This window comes from Opisthocomus hoazin, chromosome 2 (genome assembly GCF_030867145.1).
Source record: "Opisthocomus hoazin isolate bOpiHoa1 chromosome 2, bOpiHoa1.hap1, whole genome shotgun sequence".
Lineage (NCBI taxonomy): Eukaryota > Metazoa > Chordata > Aves > Opisthocomiformes > Opisthocomidae > Opisthocomus > Opisthocomus hoazin.
This window is the reverse complement of record NC_134415.1, coordinates 62536131-62557819: the sequence shown is the minus strand read 5'-3', so window position 1 is coordinate 62557819 and position 21689 is coordinate 62536131. Positions and strand designations below refer to the sequence as shown.

The following is a 21689-nucleotide window of genomic DNA, read 5'->3' as shown; positions in this document are numbered from 1 at the left end:
GTGAACTTCCTACAAGCCTTTCGGAAATTAGTGGGTGGTGGGGATTTTTTTCCCAGAGAAAAAGTCATTAAACAGTCTTGGGTGGCTAATCAGCCTGTGCCACTCAGTCACAGTGCCCATATCTCTGGGCTAGCTGCAGTGTGCCTGGTGGAAATGGCATATAATCATGGTGGAGATGAAGGTCTTTGCAGAGAGGTGGATCAGGGCACAAAGGACACAAGTCTGCAGGAACATCACGTGGTTGGTTCCACTGTTCCCAGAACAGCATTCTCAGATTTTCAGATAAAGCTTTGGTGACTGCATTAAGGTTTTGAGCTACAAAGCTGAGGAAATGGAAAGTGGAGGGTGGTTAGATGGACAGCCCGTTCTATCTATCAACAAGGCCTGTGCCAAGGTGTGCCTCTGTCATCAAATACATGTCTGGAGGGCTTCCAGAATATACAAGAACTTCATGTATATTCAACATACAAGAAGTGCTGAAGATAAGAGGTAGCTGCCAATTTTAGCAAATTTCTCTTCTCAAAAACCACTGGGATGGTGACTGGAGGGATGTGTCTATAGAGGTGGACTTCTCGCTCTGTATCTTAATGACAAGCTGGAGAACATCCCTTTCCACCAGCATGACACCATCTGTGTGAACACTGAGATATGCAAAGTGTATCAAAGCACTCATTGCAGTTCATCACGTTTCAGCAAAGAGTATAGATGAGTGCCTAGCTGAACACCCTGAGATGGGGTGTGAACTGAATACATATGTTCCCAAGACAGAAATCACTGCTTTTTCCTTGTAACCAACAGATCTGTCCCTTTGCCCTACTCTCATCACAAATGAATGAAAATTGATGGCATTTGGGCTCACATATCATTTTAGAGCTCGAAATTCCCCTCGTCCATTTTCAGTACTCTAGGGTACCTGCCCAAGAGGCAAAAGCCCATTTTATACCCCAAAGATTACTCATTTTTAACAGTGGGGGAAGAACCCGATACCAAATGGGAACAATGCTCCCTCTTTGGTCAACAAGTCATTTTTGCTTAGATTACCTTAGAAAATTTTGGCTGGGATTTGGATAGTATTCTATGTAGATTAAGTGATTTTCATGAAACTTAGGAAAAAAGATGCCAGTAGTTTCCAGATTAGTTTCTACATGCTGAATTGTGTTGTACTGATTAAAAGAAGAACTTTAAACAACTTGAAAGTAGTTGCTTAATTTTTTACACAGAGGTAATCCTCTAAAAGGAAATTACGGTCAGACACTGGTTGTTTTTTTCTCTTCCTTCTCCTTTTTTCTTCTTTATTATTGCTTAGCAGATCCTAGTTTTAGTTCCTCAAAATGCACTTTCCGTTGGTTCTCTTTTTCTCGATGCGTAAGATAACACTAGTTATCTACATCTGGAAGTTCTGCAGAATGAATTTTCCCGCCAAAAAAACGCCTTCCCAGTGGTTTGTGCGGCTGTTTCTCTGTCCGTGTTGGTACAACGGAAAAGGACCCAATTCCTGCAGTCTGGTTCTCTGTGGACCCCAGGTGTAAAATACCACCATTCTGATTTAGATCTTGTTCAAAATTAACTTTAAACAAGGATGAGTGACAACAAGAATAGGAAAAAATCCCAAGCTTTTCGTGTCAGATTGTGCCTTTATGAGAACATCTATAAAAGCCTGCACTCATGAAACATTCTATCACGTTTAGTAAAAAATTCTGCCCTCAAAACAGGGAATTTCCATTAGAAACCACAGACTCTTTCACAGTGATACACGTGTGAGGGCTCTACTTTATATGGTGGAGGTACCACCCTAGTCTGTGTTCCTTAGAAGAGAAGAGGAGATGGAAGCAGTGTTTGCCTACTTGTGGGATTTTATGTCCTTTGCCATGACTTCTATGCCATCTCGGTGGGAGGAGGCTGGAGCTGGCTTCAGCAGCTGTGGGCAATGTCGTGCTGGGGAGTTACCACTGAGGGCTCTGGTGAGGAAGTGGAGTCAAGCACCAGATCCTCAAAGATACTTAGGGACCTCTTGCCTTTTTAATCACCTACCCACCCTGATTTTAAACAGGAGTTGAAAACTTAATTGTCTTGGCAAAATTTTGGAGAAGGTCAATGTCAGGGAGAGGGCAGGCAGGTTCTGGCAGTGTGAGCTGTAACTCCTCTCAGTCTGCTCTTCTTCACGACCACTGTGTGCTGAGCACAGCTGAGAGAAAACTATCCTGTGCTTTACCAGTGCTTCTTGTTGTGATCCCTTTTATTTTCAGTACCAGTGAAAGGAGGTACAGAGAGTCCACACAATGCATTTCCCAAATAGTTTCTACAGAAAGCTGATGGTATGAAAAGCATGACCTAGACCGCATCTGATAACTACAGAAGATGGGTTAATTACCAGGGTGCTTGCCTGGCATGCCAGGTCTGGGGACGCAGAGAGAAAAGAGATGGGGATCAGCATCTAGGTTTTGATTTGAGTTGTCACAGAAACATTGCACAGGATTGCTGCAAAGCTGGGATTCAGAGACAAGTTGCTCCAAATGGTGCTTGAAACAAGTTTTAGTCAATGACTCATCTCTAAAACAATGAGTATGATTCAAATATCCACTACCAACCAAAATCTTATGAATGAAGAGATTTCGTTGTGTCCCTAGTGGAACTCAGCTCTGAATGAACTCTGCCTTGGACTAAATCATGGGGCCACAGCGAGATGTCTCCTTTACTGTGAGTAGGCACTGGATCACTGAGATCCTTCATCACGTCTCTACCATGGTGCCGCACTGTATCGACTTTTAGCAGGACTTCGACATGTTAATAATCTTGTGCACAGGCAGAAGTCATTCCTTCTCCACAAACTAGGTCCATTAAAAGTGATATACACGACCACGGGAAAATGAGGAAGGTACCATCTTCTTTAATAAGTAATGCAAAGTGTGAAATATGAATCCTGCCAAGGTCTTCCTGGAAGTCAGAAGGTATTTGGATCTGCCCATAAAATATGCAACAGTAACAAAAGTGTAGAGAAAACCAAGAAATGATCCTATCGTATCGGCTGACTATGGATAACAGCACTTGCACATGGCATATTTGATTGTGGTGTGGGCTCCCTGGTCATCACTGGGCCTCACCCCGTTAATGATGGCTAACCTGACTCCTGTTCACCAGCTGTCCTACGGGAGAGTGCGTGTATGCTCACACTTCTCTCAGCACCTCAAGGAATGGGTATGCTTCAACTTAAGAACAGCTAGTATCCAATCGTCAATGTCCCCACTGATGGTAGCTCTCTTTAGAAGGGGGGTAAAGATGTTTTAAGGGAGAATTAATTATGATCTCTGATTTTGCTATATATGGATCTTAAAGTCTTCTGAGGGACACACAAACCTTCTCAGTGTCTTTGCTTTTCAGCATATGGAATATTGTATCACACAGTGATACAAATACATTTGCATAATTTTCTTAACATCCACTCACCTTTTGGGGCTGTAGAAAGTGCCAGACACTGTCATAGACCTTCCCAAGGTTGGATTGCCTTGGAAACACTGTGTTGGCTGTCCAAATAACAACTAAATGCAGGAGCACTTAAAGCCAAGTTCCCATCAGTACCAACCCAGCAACAGCAGCAGCTGCCGTGCTGAGAACATCTGACAGCTGTCAAAACAGCTGTAACAGAGCAAGGAGGTGGGAGATGGCTTTGTCAGTTGAACAGCTTCCACCTCTACTGTGGTGGGCCTGGGCCCATGAGAAGGGGAGGCAGCAGCTGGCAGAGATGCTGGGTGAGGAGCTGGCTGACTCCTCAGATGCAGATATGCATCCTTATCTTTGAGACAGCAGCCCTCACTTGGTGCAAGCCACTATGACTTATTTTTTTGACTCAAATGATACAATGGCAAAGGGTTCAAGTCTCAGCTGGTGCACAGTGGGAGGGCTCATGGCAAGGGCATTTGGATGACATCTGCAGAAAGATAAACATATGAAGTAATTATTAGCAGAGAGAAAGAATTCTTTAATACCTACTCAGAGGTATTCTTCTCTTTTTCTCTCTCATTTTCCCTTTTCATATCATGGTCTAATATGTGGGGTGGAGTAAGAAATGCGGATACTAGGGGAAGTTGCATATAATGGTATGCAGAAGTCAGGTAGATGAAAGAGAGTGCTCAGTGAGGAGCAAGCAGCTGTGGTCAGCCCCATGTTACCCAACTAGTGCAGTGCCCATAGCTGGGGGCAGAGGTAGCACAGAGGTCAGAGGCCTGTGGAAGGCTGGCAGGAAAAGTGACAAGCAGCAAGAACCTGTCCTCCAGCTGCTCAGCTGTTTACATGTGATTCTCCATTTGAACTTCCTATGGGAGACAGTTCCAAAGCCACAGTAGAGATTGTCAAGAGGGAAGACAGGCTGGGAGGTGTCTGCAGGGTTTCTGTAGAACCACCTGAAGTTAGTGAGAAAAAGCTACACATCATGCTGGCTCTGAATAAGGACAGGGACCAAAAGGGTTTCCTGAACTGTGTCTGTAGCCTGTCTTTATTAATTCTCACCATTCCTTTTTTCCTCTTTTTTGTGGACACTTTTACCCGAAACAGAAGTGGAATGAGAATCTATGACTTTGGTCGGAATGCTGCCCAGTTTTCGCCATCTCTCTGGTCTTGGCTTAAGATGGGTTGTCACTTTTTTCCATTCAGATTTATAAATGGCAAGCTAATTCTCCTTGCCATGGGGGTTGGGAGCCCCAACTTTCAAACTCAGGCTCACCAACAACGAAACCTGAAGTTAAAGGACACATGGGCCTGCACAACAAAGCAATAATAAAGGTGTCTCTGGTTTCCCTCTAATAAAGACCTGGGAAATTACATTGAAGAAAGACAGTGATTTTGACTTCTGAGTCAAACTGGGAAGTGGCTGGGAAGTGTCCACTTTATGGTTGCATGGGCAAACCTGTGTTAGCTGCCTTGTGTCTGTGCACTCTCACAACATCTCTGGTCAGATGACTACATAGATGTTTTTTCCTAAGATCCCTGTCTCATTCTGGCTTTGAAATGAATGCATAAGGAGTGGGCTTAAAATATACGTAAATAATATTCTTATCTTTCTTGGTTCAAAATTTTTGAATGCATCTCGTCGCAACCAATGTGATGTTTTCTAGCACATCTTTATTTCTGTGTTGAGATACGCAGCTACCATACAGTTTTCTGTGATTGTGTCTCCCCTCCAGACTGGTCAGTTTCTCTTCTCTTTGGCCCATCTAGCCTGAGGGTTTTTTCCTGGAAATGTGTTCTTCACTAGACATATAATTTCCCTCATGATTTCCTGGAATGTGTTTTGCAAGAGGGGCAGAAGGGCAGTTACTTCTGCAGTTTACGGAGATGTTTTTCTTAGAGGCTCAACATATCCATAAACAGACATCATAGAGAACGATGTTGCAATTAAAAACCATCCCCTGAATTTAACTTTCATTTTACCAGCTTGAAACAAAAGACAGGAAAGTGGCCCAATATTGGTAGGTCTGTGACTGACATTAAGTGTCTGTCTAGCCTGATTTTCCCACTGCTGTTTATTTCAGTGCAGCTCTTTAATCTTCCCACTCAGTTTCTTGGGAAACAGCTTCAGAGACTGGTGTTTTGTGCAGTCTGGACAGAATTTTCTTCTGAAAATTTCTAAGCCTCAGAAGCTTTTCATGGGATGGGTAAAGTGTTTCTCACCAAGCTCTTCATCCCATATCTGAAAAGATCAGGAATTCCTCACAGAAGAGGGGCTGAGAAGGCCAGGGAGGTTTGGGTGTGAGTGTCATTCACCAAGGGCTAGAAAGCCAAAATCCAAAAACCTGCCCTTCAGCTCTGGGCATGGACTGTAGGTTTCTGCTGGAGCACCACTGGTGCTGCCTGTGCCAGCCCAGTCCCATCCCAGGGGGAAGGAGCACGGGTCCTGCATGGGAAATCCACACGACCGGCCTCTGCCCTTCGGTTTTCCCATTCTTCTGCTGAATGGAAGACTGCTGCTCGTCTGGAGTCTCCCCACACCAATATAAGAACTGCCAGGGCTGCAGTGTCAGGATTGTTCCTTAGACTGGTCATGGCGAGGTCCTAGTGAGGTGGCCAGGGCTTTTCCAAAGCAGCACGCTCCTCTCAGCTTTGTCAGAGACTGTGCAAGGTTGGTAACAGGATCTGACATGGCAGCACCTGCCCCTATCCTGTACCATGGGGACCTTCTGTCAGTGAAAATAGTTTTGCCATCAGGCCACAGCTAATTTGTTATCTGGGTCCTGCTCTGACATCCACAGATAGTTTTAGAGTCTTAGCTTGCTGCTGGCTAGGTGAAGACCTGAGGTACTTCGTACCCCTGATCTCATGGTGCTTCAGAGGAGGAAGATGCCTCGTTTCCCTTGCCTATTCTGAAGCAGACGGGGAGCAAAGACAGCCAAGGGTCATCTACCTGATCCTACAGAAGGTGAGGTTGGAGGCCAGGACCAGGGCCATGTCTCAGTGATACCAAAAGGACCTGTCCAAAAAGGAGCTCTCCATTGCTCTTGGGTCTTTCTAACAAGAGGCTGTCATTGCCCCTAGGAATACGCAGGTTGCAATGGACAAAGGAGAAGAGGTGGCAGAAAGGCAGTGTCTCTGTCCTCCCTTGGCATATTAAGAGCAGAGAAACGTAAAATGATGAAAAGCTTGTCTGAGACAAAGGTGCATGAAGCCAGCGGATGTCTTTATAGTTGTCTCTTTCAATCCTGGATCTCTACATCTTGTATAGCTGCCACTTACTGGTGACTTCTGTCATGAAATAAAGAAACTCAGTGGTTTTCTAGATTTTACACCGGCCATCCACTTCTTCCAGAGCTGCCACGGCCTGCAATTCAGGATTGCTAAGAGGAATGGAGCTGACTGGTGTTTAACTGGTTTTAGACAACTCTTAGGTGAAAGCAAACCTGTGGTCTCCTGTCACCAAGAGTGACCACTTTCCACTTGGTAGCAGTACACAAAAGATGCACCCCTGCACATCTGTCCTTCTCATTCCAGCTGCCTACACATGCACACCTCTGGGCACACACCCTCCTGCAAACCTGGCCTTGCTGTTGGGGTGCTGCATGCTTACTGCACAGCCTGTTTACAAAGGGGAGAGGATCAATTCAAAATAACGTGGTCACGGTCTAAATACAAACTGGTGCCTCTACTTTCACTTCCCACATTCTGATACAACCTAGGTAGCCCAGACAGTGTGGCAGATGAATGCTATGCCATGCAACCCAGCACAGCTGTGCGAAATGTCACCAAAATTCACCAGAAAGTGGCAATGGAGAAGCTGATGGGCCAGACAAGGATAAGAGAACTACCACGTCTGAAGCTGAATACCTTCTGCTCTTCTTCACACCTGAATGCTGCCTCTTCACTGCACAAAACTCACAGCTCACCCAGACCCAGCCTGTGCTTCAGGCAGAAGGTTGTGCCACAGCTGCAGAGGGGAGCAGCAGGGACTCAATTCTATGTTGCCTTCTTAGGGCAACCATGGGAACCATCTCTGGGAAAGTCATTTCACCAAGGAAGAGCCTTGGGAACAGAGGCCCAGAATCTCAGACAGCAGAAATCAACAACAGGCACTGCCGTGAAGACGTGGTGACTGGCACTGCCATGGTTTCTGAACTATGACATATGTCTCTATGTTTTCTCTCCATCCTGCCATTTACACTAGCATTGGTATCCCAACATGAAATCACAGAAGCATGAGACAAACATGCTTTCATTTTTTGGGATGATGGTTATAATCAGTTTTGTGTGTGGCAGCACTAAGAGTTTGCTGAGGGAGCACAGAAGGAACCATTATTGCTCAAGGTGCCATTCAAACACAGCACAAAATAACAGATTTTGCCCAAAGAGGACGCAGTCAAAGGCTGAGACTGAGCAGACACAGCCAGTCCCATGGAGCATCACGAGGAATCAATGAGGCGTCCCTGTCAGTGCAAAAGGCAGTGGGGATAATACCCATTAGCTATTTTCTCTGTCTAAACCGACACATCTACATTCAAGTTAGTCGTCTAGACTCTCTTCATAGTCCAGAGAGCAAGGCATGCCTACACGGGGAGGGATCCTGTCCTACAGTAGGAACCTGTGACAGCTCAGAGGGTTTCTGCAGCTGGCACTGCCTCTCTCTCCCCATTGACTATAAAGGGGCTTAAACCACAGACTCAGATGTTCAGCTTTTCCCACCACACCGTAGGTGTGTGGTAAACACTTGGTAGGTACAGGATAGCATACACAACATGAATGGTAGCATGCTTCGTGCAGTCTAAGAAGAAAACTGGAGGAAACCTGTTTTCCAGATGAAGAAATAACACTGAGATGAAGTAAAAAATTCTTCCTGCTCTTCTCTGTAGAGAAGGCCTGCTTTCAGTTCCCGACAAAGACAGACATTCTCCTTGTTCAGCTCTTAGGAGATAACACCACCATTTTCCTTCCACCTATACTGCCCACACAATAACAGCAGCACCTTGCTCTTAAATTGTTCTCCCCAGCAGTAGCTCTCACTCTGCTCGTTAATGCGCTGAGGTGCATCTCATTTGCTCGCCCAGGTCCCCTTCAGCAGCATGGGTCTGTACCACTCTTGCACCTTCCTTATGTGAAAGAAAGCCTCGGATTCCCATATCTGATTTTTCCTGACAGTTTTGTAACAGCTGCTTTAGGCTCCCATCATGCCACCGGGGATGCTCTGAGCTGGGTTCTCCCCTGCTTTGCCCAGGGCACAGTGAGTGCAAAATGCTCCCAGGCCCAGACAGCAGTTGGGTTTATGCCTCCAGTCTGACCAAGCAGAAGGTAGAAAGGCAAAAAAGGAATGAGAAGAGAGGCAGATCTGTAGTTGTTATTGCACATGTCAGCAAGGGGCTCCTGCGAAGGCTGCGTAATAGCGGTGCCAGTGAGAGCATGTTCCAGCCCACTGTGCATTCAGAAAGCAACTGCTGGTGACATTTCTTCATGCCCACCTCCTCCTCAGAGAGAAACCGGCAGGTTCTGAGGTCTTACACTTTTTGTTTGCCTGTGGGAGGCTGATAAACGAGAAGTGGGGTCTGCTTCCTCGTGCTGAACTAAGTAAGCAAGCACGGAAAAACCAGTCCCTTTGATCTGACTAGGTGTAATAATTTTTGACTTGCAGCAATCTACACTGGAGTATGGAAAGGTAAAAGTTTGCCCACTCTCACCTCAAAGAGACTGGGAGCCTTTGCCCATCTCTCTCTTTAACCCTGCTAAGGACTCTTGAGGACAAGGGTTTAAGAATAAGTAACATTACAAAACAGGGAAGATAGCTAACCTTCTGCAAGGGCCATGGCAGCTAATCTGCTGAGTAACTCTCTGAGAGGCACATCAGAGAGATTTTCTCTGCAAAGCTGGTTCATGTGACTGACGGCATCATATGATCCGTGGCAGCTGGTCGGTGTCTTGCCTCAGTGCCCAGTGGCTTGTTGTGCAAGTGTGAAAGTTTTCTACAACTGCCCGGTTTCTTTGAAATGAGCTCTTCTTTTTGTTGCCAGTCAAGTGACTTAGCTTGGCTTGTGTTATTCTTCTGAAAGAAACTACGTGCCTTTTGCTGTTTGAGAAATTTGCTGAATTCCTCATTCCCATGACCAGAATTGTCCATTTGCTGGGACATGTTGGTCATCATTGCCCCAACGGGTCTTCCCCCAGTGCTGAGATGACCATCACTTGTGCCGTCCTCACAGCAGTGACTACTTCGTGATTACAAACCACAATATATTTGAAAAAGCCAGACATGGGGTTTCAGATTATCTGGTAACAGAGAGAAAAGCCTACAGTTGTCAGATTCATGCTTCATCAACTAGCATTCAGCCAGGCCAGATTAGAGGCAAAATCTCTGCTCTTGGATCCCTGAGAAACTGGTATTTGTCAACATCACTTTTGGGTAACTTCAAGCTATTTTTTTACGTTTTTCATTTGGGGGTTGTAACTTTTCACAGACGACTTCAAGCCTTCACAGACCTTCAGAAACCAGAACACACACTATAAAACCTGTATCCATCAGCCCAAATACAAATAGCTCTTCTTTTTTGTGACATACAGCTGACACTCATGCAGGTTGCATTTTAAATATGCTGAACACCATTTCCATTTATCAGTCGGAGTCACTGGGGCATTTTCTCTGTCTTGCCATACTCCTGAGGTACCTCAGCATCCCCTCAGTTGAGAGCCTCAGCTGGCTGCAAGTTTAGCACAGCAGCACCTCTGCCATCCTCCCCACCTTCAGGATAAAAGAGAAGAGGAGCTTTGCAAGGTGAGAAAAAGACATGCCTGAGGTGACCTCATTCTTCTCCAGGTCTCCTCAAATCCTGGAGCTCTAACTGGTTCTCCAGACACCATGTGCCCTCAGCCTGTGCGCTCTGTGCTGGGAAGGAGCTGAAATCAATGCAGATGGTCCTCCAGGCCTTGGGAAGGTCTTCCAGGGCTGTCAGATGACACTGGATACACAGCCACTGTGTAACAGACAACCTCCAAGCCATTGCTCTAAGCTGATAGTGATAAAGCAGGATTCTGCTTTTGGGGTGGCTGACCATATTTCACTAAACAATCTATTATTATTCCATCTAGTCATGCCAAATTGAACAAGAAAACTTGAATTCTGGGGAGGCTGGCCTAAAGCAGAGCTACCTGAATATTACCATCTTTGTCTCCTTATAAAAATGCAATGTGTAAAGAAAAGACAACAGGATCCATCCCATTAAATGCATAGTTACATATACAGACATCCATATACGCAGATAGGCAGCATTTGTGTGTCTACACAATTCAGGCATTTTTACTTGGAAGAAAAATACAGATATCCAGGCTACATTTGCAGACTGCATTTATAATTCACAACCATAGTAGTTCTGAGCCATACAGCTCCCATTTAAGGGAACTACCCTGACCTTTCTCCATGTTGATTGTGTTGAGGTGTCTACAAAGCAAATCCCCAAACAACACATTCAAACAACCCAAAGGCTTCTGCAGTGTGGGTTGATCCTCAGGGTTTGTGATCCTCTGAACAGCCATCTGTAGTCCCCTTACATTATATTTGAAACATGCATCCAGCATGGCTTCACCAAGGGCAAGTCCTGCCTGACCACCCTAGTGGCCTTCTATGATAGAGTGGCTGCATCAATGGACAAGGGAAAAGCAATGGATGTCATCTATCTGGACTTCTGTAAGGCCTTTGACACTGTCCCCCACAACATGCTTCTCTCTGAATTGGGGAGATATGGATTTGACGGGTGAACTGTTCACTGGATAAGGAATTGATTGGATGTTCACAGGCAGAGGGTAGTGGTCTACAGCTCAATGTCCAAATGGGCGCCGGTGACAAGTGGCGTCCCTCAGGGGTCCGTACTGGGACCGGTACTGTTTAACGTTTTCATCAATGACATAGACAGTGACAATGAGTGCACCCTCAGCAAGTTTACTGAACTCTGGAGGTCTTACCAGCTTTCTTCTACTTCCCAATTTTAGAAACAATTTGGGGAATATCCTTTCTTGTGCTCTTCTGTAACTTCTGCTTGTAGTGGTAATCAAAACCAAAATCTGTGAAGACGTGTGGTGGTGGGAAGCCCCTACAGGCAACCACAGCCAGACTCTGTATCCAAGTACTCATCAGCTTATGGAAGCTTTGAACAGAGTTGAATTTTCAGCTTGAGCCATCTCATTGGGGAAAAAAGTGTACATAAAACATAAGAATATAGGAATTAGCAAGTTGGATCAGACTGACGAGCCACCTAATCCAGGTTTCTATCTCTAATGCCAAATGATGCTACTTACTTCAAAAATAGAATCATAGAATCACAGAATCACAGAATCACAGAATAGTAGGGGTTGGAAGGGACCTCTGTGGGTCATCTAGTCCAACCCCCCTGCCAAAGCAGGGTCACCTACAGCAGGCTGCACAGGATCTTGTCCAGGCGGGTCTTGAATATCTCCAGAGAAGGAGACTCCACAACCTCCCTGGGCAGCCTGTTCCAGTGCTCCGTCACCCTCAGAGGGAAGAAGTTCTTCCTCATGTTCAGACGGAACTTCCTGTGCCTCAGTTTGTGCCCATTGCCCCTTGTCCTGTCACTGGGCACCACTGAAAAGAGCTTGGCCCCATCCTCCTGACACCCACCCTTCAGATATTTGTAGGCATTTATAAGGTCCCCTCGCAGCCTTCTCTTCTTCAGGCTGAACAAGCCCAGTTCCCTCAACCTCTCCTCGTAGTGGAGATGCTCCAGTCCCCTCACCATCCTTGTAGCCCTCCGCTGGACTCTCTCCAGTAGCTCTTCATCCTTCTTGAACTGGGGAGCCCAGAACTGGACACAGTACTCCAGATGAGGCCTCACCAGGGCAGTGTAGAGGGGAAGGAGAACCTCCCTTGTCCTGCTGGCCACACTCTTCTTGATGCACCCCAGGATCCCATTGGCTTTCTTGGCAGCCAGGGCACACTGCTGGCTCATGGTTAACCTGTCGTCCACCAGGACGCCCAGGTCCCTCTCCGCAGAGCTGCTCTCCAGCAGGTCCACCCCAAGCCTGTACTGGTGCATGAGGTTGTTCCTCCCCAGGTGCAGGACCCTGCACTTGCCCTTGTTGAACCTCATCAGGTTCCTCTCTGCCCAGCTTTCCAGCCTATCCAGGTCACACTGAATGGCAGCACAGCCTTCTGGTGTATCTACCACACCTCCCAGTTTGGTGTCATCAGCAAACTTGCTGAGGGTACATTCTAACTCTTCATCCAGGTCGTTGATGAAGAAGTTAAACAAGACTGGGCCCAGTACTGACCCCTGAGGGACTCCACTTGTCACCAGCCTCCAACTAGACTCAGCGCCGCTGATGACAACCCTCTGAGTTCTGCCATTCAACCAGTTCTCTATCCACTTCACCGACCACTCATCCAGCCCACACTTCCTCAGCTTCCCCAGGAGGATATCATGGGAGACTGTGTCGAAAGCCTTGCTGAAGTCAAGGTAGATAACATCCACGGCTCTCCCTTCGTCTACCCAGCCAGTCATGTCATTGTAGAAAGCTATCAGATTGGTCAGGCATGATTTCCCCTTGGTGAATCCATGCTGACTACTCCTGATAACCTTCTTTTCTTCCACTTGCTTCATGATGGCCTCCAGGATAAGCTGCTCCATCACCTTTCCCGGGATGGAGGTGAGGCTGACCGGCCTGTAGTTCCCTGGGTCCTCCTTCTTGCCCTTTTTGAAGATTGGAGTGACATTGGCCTTTCTCCAGTCCTCGGGCACCTCTCCTGTCCTCCAGGACCTCTCAAAGATGATGGAGAGTGGCTCAGCAATGACATCCGCCAGCTCCCTCAGCACTCGTGGGTGCATTCCATCGGGGCCCATGGATTTGTGGACGTCCAGATCGCTTAAGCGATCCCTCACACAGTCCTCCTCAACCAAGGGAAAGTCGTTCTCTTTGTAGGCTTCATCTCTTACCTCCGGGGCCTGGGATTCCTGAGGGCCAGTCTTAGCACTGAAGACTGAAGCAAAGAAGGCATTCATTAGCTCTGCCTTCTCCGCATCCTCCATCACCAGGACACCCGCCTCATTCAGCAGCGGCCCCACGTTGTCCCTAGCCTTCCTTTTGCTGCTGATGTAGTTGAAGAAGCCCTTCTTGTTGTTTTTGACATCCCTTGCCAGCTTCAATTCCAGGTGAGCCTTGGCCTTCCTCGTCGCATCCCTGCATGCTCTCACTACGTTTCTGTACTCTTCCCAAGTGGCCTGTCCCTCTTTCCACATTCTATGCACCTTTCTCTTCTGCCTGATCTCCGCTAGAAGCTCCTTGTTTAACCATGCAGGTCTCCTGCCTCCTTTGCTAAATTTCTTTCTCAATCATAGAATCATAGAATCATGGAATGGTAAGGGTTGGAAGGGACCTAAAATATCATCTGCTTCCAATCCCCTGCCATGAGCAGGGACACCTTCCACTAGACTAGGTTGCTCAGAGCTCCGTCCAACCTGGCCTTGAACACTGCCAGGGAGGGGGCATCCACAACTTCTCTGGGCAACCTGTTCCAGTGTTTCACCATCCGCATGATGAAGAATTTCTTCCTAATATCTAATCTAAATCTGCCCTCTTTTAGTTTAGAGTCATTCCCCCTTGTCCTATCACTACACACCCTTGTGAAAATCGCTCTTCATCCTTCCTGTAGTCTCCCCGGAGCCTTCTCTTCTCCAGGCTGAACAGCCACAGCTCTCTTAGCCTGTCCTCGTAGGGGAGGTACTGCAGCCCTCTGATCATCTTTGTGGCCCTCCTCTGGACCTGCTCCAACACATCCATGTCCTTCCTATGTTAGGGGCCCCAGAGCTGGATGTAGTACTCCAGGTGGGGTGCAATTCTCATGTCTATTAAAAGCTTTTTCTTCTAAGCCCCTAGTTTATTGATTTGACTTATTCTTGATAAAAGAGCATAGGAGAAGGCTGACTGAGGTTTTTATTTCATTAGAAACTCCGCCTAAAACAAGTGGGAATGATAATACACTGCTAACTATTTCAGTTTTACCAGTACATCAGCTTCTGTCTCCTTGGGCAGAAGATCACAGTGTTCAAAAGAAAGATTGCTGATAGGGACCCAGACCATTCTTACGGGGCAACTTCCACCCCGAAAAACAGAATCAATTAACAAATGTTTGTCAAATCCATGCAAGCTGTGACACATATGCTGCCTTTTTGCATCAATCCTTGGCAGAGGGATGATGAGCTTGCTGTCCTTGAAGGCGGAAGAGCCTTCCTCTCTGCTAGAGTCTACGCTTTTAGCATCACTCAGTTGTCTCAGTCATATCCAGAGAGACCCTTATCTTGGTTGTCCTCTGTAAAGTGGCATATAGACATGTTAGAGAATGACTAGCAAAGTGAATTAATGTGTTCTGCTATTGCTTTAGTCTTTTCACGCAACATAAGCAAGACAAAAAAATGCTTGAATGGGCTTATAGTCAAAATTCTGCTTCTAATTACTCTTTTTTTTCCTTAAAGGCTCCTTAAAACAATATTTTTTAATGCTGCCTGCTGCAAGAAGGTTGATGAAAATGTATCCATTAAAGGTTCAGCCTTTTTTCTCCTATAAGTGTCAGATGAGTTCCTGTTCACCCTCCTCTGTCATCCAAGAAGAGGCCAAGAAAAACAAAGACAAGATTCACAACTGCCAATAGCTCTACCAGAAAAAAAACCCCAAACAACAAAAACCCACCCCAAAGAACCAGCAAAGACTGTTGCTCTTCCTTGTGCTTCTCAGCAGAAAAAAAACCCAGCTCCAACCCATATTGTAATATCACAAAAATGACATTGCAAATCAATTTTAAGAATTCTGCTTATAGGTATCATCTAGGGGAATTTCTGATGTGAAATATATCTAATATGGTAACTGAAACTTTTTTAATTACTCCAAACAATGGATATGAAAAACTACATCTGAACTGACTGTGAGAAGAAATTCGGTAGGAATGTATTTAGATCTTTCTGTTCTTTTTCAGTCAGGTCTGTCTGATAAGTCGCTTCCCAGCAGAAATGAATAGCATTGATGGGAAACACAAGACGCACTTTGTTCATTTAGTAAGGCAAATATTGCAACTGAGGCTGAATCAGGAGGTGTAGCCTCTGTTATTTCCCAGACCTTCACACTGGTAAATTAAGTCCCCCCCTGAGTAATTTAAGAAGTGTAGGCTTTATGAAGAAGCAATAGCTTGTCTGAATGTAGGAGGAAAGCGAAAAATCAACAAAGTGTGGTGGGCTGGCTGACCTGGGCGTGGGCTGAATGTGTTGCCTGTGTGAAGAGAAAAGCCGTCCAGGGGTGTCTGGTTTAAGGCTATTTAAGATGCTCTTTCAGAAAAGCTGGGGATTTTTCTACACCCCCCCACCCCCCCCACCCTCCCCCCAGGATTTAGAGCTTAGGCTGATAATTTTGCCTGAGGAGAGGGTCTTTCTAAGAACAAAAGCAAATACTCTGGGCCCTGAAGCATGGAGTTGCTTCCTCCAGCACTGCCAGAAAAAGGAAAATCAGTCTGATTTGTGGTGCATTTCCAAATACATGGCACAGTTACCTCGGTGGGACACAGAAGGAGGATGTGATCATTTTTACTAGATGTATGAACCACACAGAGTTTGGATGCACACAAACAGAGCAGCTGCAGGGAAAAAAAAAATCCCAAAACCCAAATGAAAAACAAACCCCAAGAACCAGGGATCATCATACTTCACAACCCATTCTGTGTCTGCTAGGGTTCAGAAAACATTTCCTGCTATTGCTACAAAAGAGCTGTCCTGGTCCACTGGGCAAATGCTTTGCTAAAAGTCGCTAGCCAGCTCTATTTCCATACTGGAGTGCAATGCATCCAGCTGGCACCTGTTTAGAGTGGCAATGCTTGCTGAATAATGGCTTACACAGTCTACTCGACTATTGATGCATTTTTGTGAGAATAAAGGGCTTAAGAAGCATCGCTCCCCTCAGAGTGCCTAGCCTCCTTCATTTTGCTCTAGCTGCAAAGCGTGCAAAAAAAAAAAGAGTTGAGACCCTGAAACAAGCACTTTACCCAGCAAAGAGTCCAGAGGAACATTTACGATCTGTGAAGCAGGTGAAATCTATTTAAAGATTGGTCCTCTGTGCTGTGGACTTCCCTGTAGCTGTCCAGGGAAATTCCCTTTCTGCCTTTAGTATCCTCCTGAATGATTAAATTTCAAAGTTTCTTTACAATAAGCAGAGCTTCTGGCCCTCTCACCTCCATTTGTTTTGAAGGATCTCTCATTACATAGCATCTGAACCAGAGACTGTATTAGCAGGGTCTGAATGGGGAAACCCGAGGAGAAGAGTGGAGCCAGACGAGGAGGAGAGCTGCCTGTGGCTGAACACGGGTGTGCCAGAGTGGTGGGTATCAGTGACTTCCTTGGGGTGAGCACAGGCTTTGTACACATCACTCTCCTGAAGTGAAAGCCTGCGCCTTTTCTATATAAACTGAGAAACATCAGATGGCTGATTTGAAAGGCATTGAGTGCTTAAATGCTAGATAAACAGTCAATCAACTGTTTTGATAAGGAAAGGTTACTGTGTCAGTATGTTATATATAGAGAGGCTGGGCTTGGGGTCCGTGGGTGGGCACGCTTGATTGATGCTGTTGATCTAGCCATTAGCATGATTATTATTAACCTTGCTTATGACAGCTCAGTGCCTGGGGCTCAGCCAAATCAGGGCACCACGGGTGAAACAAGGGCCAGGTTTCCGCCTGAGCAGGTTGTAGCCTGGCCGCAGCAGGTACCTGGCATCAGTGCGAGCAGAAGGTTACCAGTTTGAAAGGATGTGGTAATCCCTTTCAAAAGAAGAACCTGCTACCACTTTCCTGCGAAATATTTCTATAACCTAAACGTAGTAGCCCGGAGAGGTCCACCATAAGTAGGCTCTCTGAAGCTGGGGTGCGGCTGCATTTCCCTGGGGGGAGGACGGGCGCAGAGATGTGCCTGTTTGCAGGGTCCGGGTTAGCGGATTAGCTGTGGCTGCTCGACTGTGCTGCTCCCCCCAGCCAGATCCATAGTGAGCCACCGCCAGGGCCAAAGTGGTAAAAATACTGAGGAAAAACAGGTTAGATTCATCTCATTGCAAATGAAGGGAAGACTGAAACTGTTGTGGAAATGACTTCTGCACCATGAAAAGTTTAAATGATTATAAAATGCTTTCACTGAAAAACGTAAGGTTTCCTCAGCTGAAACCCAACTACTTGAAATGTGAGTCAACTTCTTGCACTTCTTCCACTTTCAGCAAAGAAAATCCCCAGCAACTTGCCAAAAACAAGATTTTGAGCAGCTCTTCTTAAGAAATCGAGCTCCTTTCATATTTTGTCTTCAAGCCAACACCAAAAAGACCTGTTTGTTTTGTTTGGCACAGGTCAGTAAAAGCGAAGTCACAGATTTACCCTGCTCACCTGTGGTTGGCTCAGCAGGGCTCCAAGCAGAGCCCGATTTTCGCTTTCAGTTTGGCTCTTCACTCACTCGTGCAGAAGCTGAGCGTTGAGAAATCCCCAAAGACGAAGCCCGGCCACAGTACTACAATTAGTCAAGTGTAGGATTTTCCCATCATCTGTTTATAACTGACTGGAGAGTTTCTTGGGTATTTTTTGTTATTTTTCAAAAAACAGTTAAGGTAGGGGGGTTTCAGGGACTATTTTTAGAGATATTATACAGAAAAAGAGAATATAAGAAGTAAGAAAATCCATTTGACTTGATATTTGTGAGACATAATCACTGTACACATGTTCTTGTGTAGAAGTAGGGTTACTGCTGTTAGCCAAGGGGAGATGGATGCTCATCGTTGGGTATCTGGCAGGCCACTGTGGGACCAACCTTACAACCGCAGAGAAGAGCCAAGCGTGGCTGGCTGTAGCTAAATATTGCTGCTTGCCCAAGAAAGCAAGGAGTTGCCTCTTTAGATGCCTCTGGATGTGTCTGGTCCCTTTTAGATGCTTATTCTTTTCCCATCTTGCAATTTGGCCCTGATTTCTAAATAAAGCGGTGAAAGCGGCACATCAGAGTCATGGTCTGAGCCAGGAGAAGGGCCAAGAGTGAGATGCGGCCTTGGCCTCACAAGATTACATGAACAACACTTTGATAAATCCAATGGAAACAGTGCTTAGGTGAGGACTGCAGGATGAGAGAACATCAGGTGGAGAGAGATGTTTTTCTTTTTTCCTTAGGAAAACAGGTAACATGAACACATAGGTTCATCCACCATTCCAAGCCAGTTTCCAGAGTCCATGAAATCATCTAGTCTAGCTGATGTCCACACTGGAATTTCAGCTGGTTAATCTTGGAGCAAGCCCAGCCAGCAATGTGTGGCTGACTTAAATACTTCTGCTTTTAGTTAACACATACACCTCACACGCACACACCCCCCCAAAGGCTCTTCCTTTCAACCTGGAGATCTTAGCAGAGAGACCGCCATTTACCTTGATACTTTTTTCCCCCTGGTTCAGACTTTCACAATTGCTTATTAACTGTGTGGTTATGTCCATATTTTATTTTTCCCAGCTTGTAGAGCTACCACTTCTCCTAATGCCTATTACTGCTACTCTCAAGAGCCCTTTGTGGCAGCCATTTCCCCTACATGAATGAATCCACACACACCCTGAGTCATCTCATCATCTTCCTTGTAGTAATCTATCTGGGCTGATATCCTTCAGATTCACACTGCAGAGCTTTCTCAAACCCTGCAGCAGTTTTGGGATCTGTCTACAGTTTTATCAAGTTTCCAAACCCTTTAAAAAATACAGGCACCTGTGTATCAACAGTCCTTCACTTTTCTAAGGTAAAATCAATCTGCTTACTTCTGCTAATAGTTTTTGATATATCCAAAGGTCACACCAAGCTTTAGGTATATAAAAGCTTCTTTACGAGTGGTTGTCTTGCTAATAAACAGCTGAAAGAGGCTGTCACTTGTCCCGCTTCCATCATCTACCTGAAATAATGTGAGATGTGGACCACTGACACACAGAGGGTAAAAGTGTTGTGCCACCCCCCAGCAAAGCCAAGGCTGGGTGCCATGGGCCTTAGAATCATATCATAGAATCACAGAATCATAGGTTGGAAAAGATCTCTAAGATCATCAAGTCCAACCATCCATCCAGCACCACCATGCCTACTAAACCATATCCCAAAGTGCCACATCTACGCATTTTTTAAACACCTCCAGGGATGGTGACGCAACCACTTCCCTGGGCAGCCTGTGCCAATGCTTGATAACCCTTTCAGTGAAGAAATTTTTCCTAATATCCAATCTAAACCTCCCATGACACAACTTGAGGCCATTGCCTTTCATCCTATCACTAATTACCTGGGAGAAGAGACCAACACCTGCCTCACTACAACCTCTTTTCAGGCAGTTGTAGAAGTGATAAGGTCCCCTCTCAGTCTCCTCTTCTCCAGATTAAACAGCCCCAGCTCCCTCAGCTGCTCCTCATAAGACTTGCTCTCTAGACCCCTCACCAGCCTCGTTGCCCTTCTCTGGACACGCTCCAGCACCTCAATGTCCTTCTTGTAGTGAGGATCCAAAAACTGAACACAGGACTCCAGGTGTGGCCTCACCAGTGGCCAGTACAGGGGCACGATCACCTCCCTAATCCTGCTGGCCACACTATTCCTGATACAAGCCAGGATGCCGTTGGCCTTCTTGGCTACCTGGGCACACTGCTGGCTCCTGTTCAGCCAGCTGTTGACCAACACCCCCAGGTCCTTTTCCGCCAGGCAGCTTTCCAGCCACTCCTCCCCAAGCCTGTAGCATTGCATGGGGTTGTTGTGACCCAAGTGTAGGACCCGGCATTTGGCCTTGTTGAACCTCATACAGCTGGCCTCTGCTCATCAATCCAGCCTGTCCAGATCCCTCTGCAGAGCCTTCCTACCCTCCAGCAGATAGACACTCCCGCCCAGCTTTGTGTCATCTGCAAACTTACAGAGGGGGCACTCAATCCCCTCATCCAGATCATTGATGCAGACACTGATGGACAGGTCTGTCCATAGATGCTGGGGACCTCTGTGCAGCTGACATCTTTGGCTGCAGGAGAGGTGAGGACAGCTGTCCCTTGGCTCTGGGGATGCCAGGTCCCACAGCAGCTTCACGCCCACAGTCTCAAGGAAATCCAAACTCATACTCGGGCAAAACTGGGCTGTTGATAAATTTCCCGTATGTGGATACACAGTGTAGAGACTGACTTGCAGAGGAGATGAGCCATTTTGATCAAGAGCGTTTCTAAGAAGCAAACGGCTTGCATACAGTTAATACACAGTGAGGACAGGGATAAGGCATCCTTCTGGATGAGCTTTGTGGGGTCAGGCCAGGTACAAAAGGCTTAGAAAAGCAATAGTTGACAGTATTTATATTATTTTTCTGGATTATATTGTTCACTAAGAAATAGATGCAATGAGTTAGGCTGAAATTCCTCCTCCTGCCCAGCGGTGGGCAATTTGGTGGGACTTCATTTTGACATGAAAGCAAATGGCATTTTGCTTTTATGGGTACAACTGATTTCAAATGAAATAGCCCATCCACTGATGGATGGGTGTTGCACGGAAAGCACCACAGAGGTACTTTATCCTCCAGTGGGAGCTCATCATGTCCCTTGCTTTTCATTCACACTTGAAACCTCTGCATTTCTTCTATATACAAAATCAGCAGCACTGCCTCAGGCTGCAGCTTTGTGGGGTTAATTTCCACATCCAGGTCTCTTCTCATTAATCCACCAATATGTGTGGAGCAGAGGAACCACTGTGACTGTGCCCTAACCCCAGTTCCTTCAATGCCTAAGTTTTAAAAGATGTGATTAGAGGCTAGGAGCCTGTCACTTAGCTTCCCGGCAGTGGACAGTGAGATGTGACAGCTGCCTGGGACAAGAGAGGAGACAGGGTTGGTGTTTGAGGATGTAACAGATCCAGCAGCTGGGTTGTGTTCCCATATAAAACACGCAGGCCTATCTGCAGCACACCAGGGTCCTCCCTTAACTTGGATGGCTTACAGACACTTGTACTTGCCCTGGAAGGGCAGTAAGGACATTTGCTTCCGGCAAACTGCAGGTCCATCCGTGGCTGCAGATCCACCAATGAATCTGGCTGAGACCAACTGAGGATCCTGCGCCTTCCAGCCTGCCCTCTCTCATGGAGGGTTAAGAAACACAGATGGGTTTTCTGCCTCATTTACAGCTGGTTCCTGTGACAGGCAACACTGAAATCTTCAGGGACCTCAAAGAGAGC

General features: G+C 46.3%; 1 protein-coding gene across 3 annotated transcripts in view; it reads right to left on the bottom strand.

Annotated features, from left to right (window-relative positions):
• TAGAP (T cell activation RhoGTPase activating protein) overlaps positions 1–21689 on the bottom strand; it is a 62063-nt gene that overhangs the window by 18162 nt on the left and 22212 nt on the right. The gene's annotated exons all lie outside the window — the stretch shown is intronic.